This window comes from Phyllopteryx taeniolatus, chromosome 2 (assembly GCF_024500385.1).
Source record: "Phyllopteryx taeniolatus isolate TA_2022b chromosome 2, UOR_Ptae_1.2, whole genome shotgun sequence".
Taxonomy (NCBI): domain Eukaryota; kingdom Metazoa; phylum Chordata; class Actinopteri; order Syngnathiformes; family Syngnathidae; genus Phyllopteryx; species Phyllopteryx taeniolatus.
The window spans coordinates 29,124,897-29,130,896 of NC_084503.1; positions in this window are offsets into that span (position 1 = coordinate 29,124,897).

Here is a 6,000-nt window from a genome sequence, read left to right on the forward strand (position 1 = left end):
TAACTAAAATCGCAGAACCACTGAATTTGCGTAAGTACTTTTAGATCCTTGACAGTGACGTCTAAAAATGGGTGTGCAACTGTGCACAAGCTGGATTGTTAATGGAGCAGGATTTAAAATTTAATAGTTAATCTTTTTATTTCGTTCCTTGACTATTCCAATTCAAATACACGTTTTGCTGAGTGCCTGTTTATTCTGGGCAGTATTTACTCCTGAAATTGCTTAATTACACTGGCTCATGGTTGACTACTCAATTAAAGTCTATCAAAATTAGGATGTTTTTTTGTCAAATGCATTTTGCCACATCACGAAAAAAAAAGTTTTAATGGTTGTACACTGTTTTTACATTGCATGTAATACATAAGCAACATATCAACACTGCATATTTATGTCATTTCAAATATGCGCCGCGAGCAAACAAGTGAGAAGCACACTCATGATCGGAGTTGTGAAGAACAACAGTGTTGATCATACTTGACTTTAACTTAATTCCACTTGAAATATAAAGTATTAAGTGGACGTGTGGTGATAGCAATAATTCAGAAATGGAGAGGACTGATTTGTGACACATCAATGATCTGACGTCATTTTTTACTTGCTGTCGTCATGAAACACGTCATTGAGGAGCAATCGTCTCATTCCTCCAAACATTTTTCACTTCTTGAGCAAGGATCGAGGACCTGGTGGTTGCATTTAAATGAAACATATGTGCCCTGCTCTCTGGCAACCAGTCCATTGTGTACCCTGCCTCTTGCCCAAAGTCAGCTGGGATGGGCTCCAGCCTACCCGTGACCCTAGTTAAGTGGTATACAAAATGGATGGATGGTTGCAATTAGAGAATTGAATAATGGCTGGGTTTAGGATTAGATGGTAGGGTTAGTGTGTTAGGGGTAGGGTGGTCTTAAGAGTTAGGTTGTGGGGTTATGTGGGGTTGGGTTAGTCTGCTAGTGGTTTTGGGTTATTGGAGCTAGATTGAGAGTCAAAATAGGATTAAGGTGTTTGGATAGGCGTTAGGAAGAGGGGAATGAGCCTCCCTCCCGAGGAACGCATGCGCCCCCGAGAAGAAGTAGGTCCATCCCCCAAGCTCGACACCAAGCAACGACCAGCCGTACCACTCAGATGCGTGAGCAACTTCACCCTTTTATACTCTCGTTTGAGTTTCTTTTTGGTTCTTCTTTATTTTAGGTTTAATTTGTATATTTTGGTTAATTTACCCTTTGTCTAATTTGTGTTAATCAGAATCAGAATGAGAATCAGAATCATCTTTATTTGCCAAGTATGTCCAAAAAACACACAAGGAATTTGTCTCCGGTAGTTGGAGCCGCTCTAGTACGACAACAGACAGTCAATTGACAGAGAACACTTTTGAGACATAAAGACATTGACAAAAAAAAATAAAAAATTACCCTCCATCCATGTTTGATTTTGATTTGTTGATCCATCCTCCTTCCTTACTAATAAAGTCCATCCTTCCTCAATTTTAGTATTTCAGTAAGTCCAATTATTATTATTTTTCCCTTCATTTAGGTTCCTAATTTCTTGTTTATCCCCAGACTGTTTCCCCCCCCCCAAAAAAATTTGTAAAAAATGGCACCCCCACACTGAAAAAAATCAAAATCCCAAAAGCCCCAAATCAAAAAATCATGACACCACCTCCTTCTTTCCACTATCCCTATCGTTGGCACCCCCACACCGAGAATATGGCATGCCCACCCAAAATCACAATGGCACCCACTTCAATCATTCTTTTGTCCCTATTCCTTTAAAGTAAGCCTTTTGTGCAATATTTCGACTCTTATTTGGTCTTCTTCAGGCGCGGCTTACCTCATCGGGGGGTTTCCTTTGAGCATCTGACCCGGAATTATATACCCTTTCTATTTCTTTTGTTTTTCTGTCCCTATTCTTTCAAAACTTTTGTTAATTATGTTTCTGTCAGTCTGTTCCTTTTGTTTAATACCTTTTTCTTTATTAGTCTCCACTTTAGGTTATTTTGAGAATTATTCCTCTTCTTTGAGTTTTCCCCTTTTGTTTGGGCTATTTACTAATTTGATTTAATTTAGTTAGTTTTCCTAATTTAGTTTCCATCGTCCATCCGTTCAAATTAGTTCCATCCTTCCTCCTTAATTATGTTATTTTCCTTATTTTTAGGTTTTCCCAATTAGGGTTAAACCCTAGGGTTAGGGTTATACCCTAGAGCTAGGGTTGGATCCTTGGGTTATCCCAAGCTAGGGTTGTCCCAAACTAGGGTTAAGGGGCCCTATGTTTATGGCTGGTCCCCCCTAGAGTTATGGTTAGGAACCGGGGAGGGTAAGGCGTCCGGTCCTCCACAAGCACGGCGAGGATTTACCCACAACGGGGCTCAGGGTTAGGGTTAGGGTTATGGTTAAGGGGTTAGAGTTACGGTTAGTAGTCTAGGGACAGGCGGTAGGGTTCAGCTTAGTGTATTAATGCGTGGGTTAGGGTTAGGGAAATATTAGGAGTTCGGGTTTGCGGTTTTGAGTTACTTTTAGGGTCACGATAGCATGAAAAGCTTGGAGTTAGGATTTCGGGGTTAAGGGTGAGGGTAAGGCTAGCAGTGGTTAATGTTCTGCCAACAAGCTAGCAATACTCTCCATATTGTTACCTTCATAACATTAATTCAAGAATTATTAAAGAACATTTCCTCACTACCTCATCCAGTCACACAGACTGCCGCCATTAAGCAAACAACACAGTCGGCTGCGTTTCCCCCTGTTTAATTGCCTGACAGGGTTTGTGATATTTTTATCAGCCATCCGTGTGGCAAAGAGTGGCAGAGAGCGGAGATGTGGCTGATTGTAGATTTTGTGTGTGTGTGTGTCTTTACGTGTCACGCCTCAGTTCGCCTCTGACGGGAGTGCTGCCTGTTTGCTGGAGGAAAGCCGACGCTTCTGTGCACCTGCATATCCAACTGCGTGACCCGGCCTCTCAGCCGTGATATCGCTCAGAACATCCGCAGCAAACTGCATCCTTCATCATCATCATCATCATCATCATTGTCATTATGCAATCGGCGATGAATAACAACTTCAGCACTTTGCTAGATTTCACTGAGGAAATAGTCGACGATATTGTTGAAGTGATGTAAAACAGCATTCATATGTCATTGCATAGCATACAATTGTAAGGGGATGACTTTATTTGACTCCACGTGTCGAATGACGTGAAACAGGAAATGAGATATGTGTGTTGTGCTTTCAATCACATTTCTGACACCAATTGTAGTGGAGCACCAGGTTATGGGTAGTGGAGCACCAGGAAGTTGTTTATTGTGGTGGGGGATTTATTATTTTTTTTAATTGCAAAGGCATGACCTGTCAATCATTGTCGATTATATAGGGAATTTTTAACCCCTTGTGGAGCCATGCTTTGTAGAAGAAATGCATGATAAGGTGCCCTTTCCCAGTAAGTGCACAGGTAGCAGAATGACAATGGGGCTAAGAATATCTTTTGCACAATTGTGTGCAATTTAATTACAGTAACTCTTTAAAAATGGCATAAGAACCATCATTTTCATCCATCACTTAAACAATGTAAGAACGAACATGGTAGTCACTAAACAGAAAACTATCCTCAATCACGGCGCAGACAAAACAATAGCACAACACAAACCAAGTAGATAAAACGCATACAAAACTACAAAAACAACAACATCAATCCATCCATCCATTTTCTTTCGCTTATCCGGGGTCAGGTCACGGGGGCAGTAGCCTTAGCAGGGAAGCCCAGACTTCCATCTCCCCAGCCACTTCATCCAGCTCCAAACTCTGACACTGGTCGTACAGGTACCGAACAGCCCGTAGCAGGTGATTCAGTACCCCATACTCCCGAAGCACCCCCCACTGTACTCCCCGAGGGAGACGGTCGAATGCATTCTCTAAGTCCACAAAGCACATCTAGAATGGTTGGGCTAACTCCCATGCACCCTCGAGGACACTGCCCGAGGGTGTAGAGCTGGTCCACGGCCAGTACGAAAACCACACTGCTCCTCCTGAATCCGAGATTCGACTTCCCGGCGGAATCTCCTCTCCAGCACCCCTGAATAGACCTTACCAGGGAGGCTGAGGAGTGTGATTCCCCCTCTAGTTGGAACACATCCTCCGGTCCTCCTTCTTAAAAAGGGACACCACCCCAGTCTGCCAAAACAGAGGCACTGTCCCTGATGTCCATGCAATGTTGCAGAGGCGTTTCAACCACGACAGCCCCACAACTTCCAGAGCCTTTAGGAAGTCCGGGTGGATCTCATCCACTCCCGGGGCCTTTCCACCGATGAGCTTTTTAACCACCTCAGTGACCTCAACCCCAGAGATAGGAGGGCCCGCCTCAGAGACCCCAGACTCTGCTTCCTCATGGGAAGGCGTGTCACTGGAATTGAGTCTCAAGTCAAGGTCAGTAGCGCCCCATCCCCAGTATGCACAGTGTTGACAGTGCAAGCAGTGCACTGATACGCCTCCTGATACGCCGGATGGTGGATCGGAACTTCCTCAAAGCTGTGCAGAAGTCGTTCTCCATGGCCTCACCGAACTCCTCCCGTGCCCAAGTTTTTGCCTCAGCAACCATCAAAGCTGCATTCTGCTTGACCAGCTGGTACCCATCAGCTGCCTCAGGAGTCCCACAGGCCAAAAATGCCCATAGGACTCCTTCTTCAGTTTGATGGCATCCCTTCCCGCTGGTGTCCACCAACGGGCTCGGGGCTTGCCGCCACGACAGGCACTGACCACCTTACGGCCACAGCTCCGGTCGGCCGCCTCAGCAATGGAGGCACGGAACATTGGGTCCACTCAGACTCAATGTCCCCCACCTCCCCTCGGACATGAGTGAAGTTCTGCCGCAGGTGGGAGTTGAAACTCCTTCTGACAGGGGATTCTGCCAGACGTTCCCAGCAGATCCTCACAGTACATCTGAGCCTGCCCGGTAGGACCGGCAGCTTCCCCCACCATTGGAGCGAACACACCACTAGGTGACAGCTGTGCCCCTCTATTCACCCGAGTGTCCAAGACATGCGGCTGCAAGTCCGATGGCACGACCACAAAGCCGATCATCGAACTGCGGCCTAGGGTGTCCTGGTTCCAAGTGCACGTATGGACACCCTTTTGCTCAAACATGGTGGTCATTATGGAGAATCCAGGATGAGCACAGAAGTCCAATAACAGAACACCGCTCGGGTTCTGATCAGGGGGGCCGTTCCACCCAATCACGCCCTTCCAGGTCTCACTGTCCCCCAGCAGAACGAGGTAGTCCCCAGCAGGAGCGCTCTCCAGCACCCCGTCCAAGGACTCCAAAAAGGGTGTGTACGCTGAACTCCTGTTTGGTGCATAGGCACAAACAACAATCAGGACCCCTCTCGTCCACCGGGGTGGACCCCAATGTACAGGCGCCGAGCTGGTGGCAATAAGTATGCCCAAACCTGCTTGGCGCCTCTCAGCGTGGGCAACTCCAGAGTGGAAGAGAGTCCAACTCCTCTCAAGAGTTCTGGTACCAGAGCCCAAGCTGTGTGTGGAGGCGAGCCCGACTATATCTAGTTGGAACATCTTGACCTCTGTCCCCAGCGCAGGCTCCTTCCCTGCCAGAGAGGTGATGTTCCACATCCCTAGAGTCAGCTTCAGATCGCCAAGTTTCCTGCCTTTGGCCACCGCCCAGCTCACACCCGACCTCTATGGCCCCTCCCACAGGTGATGAGCCCATGGGAAGGGGGACCCACGTTACCCTTTCGGCTGTGCCCGGCCAGGCCCCATGGGTACAGGCCTTCAGCCCCACCTCAAGGGCTGGCTCCAGTATTTTTAAACATCATCGGGGTCTTTGGAGCCATGCTTTGTCTGGTCCCTCACATAGGACCTGTTTGCCATGGGTGACCCTACCAGGGGCATAAAGTCCCAGACAATTTAGCTCCTAGGATCATTGGGACACACAAAACCCTTCCACCACGATAAGATGACGGCTTAAGGAAGGGGAAACAACAATATAATTGGCAATAAACACATA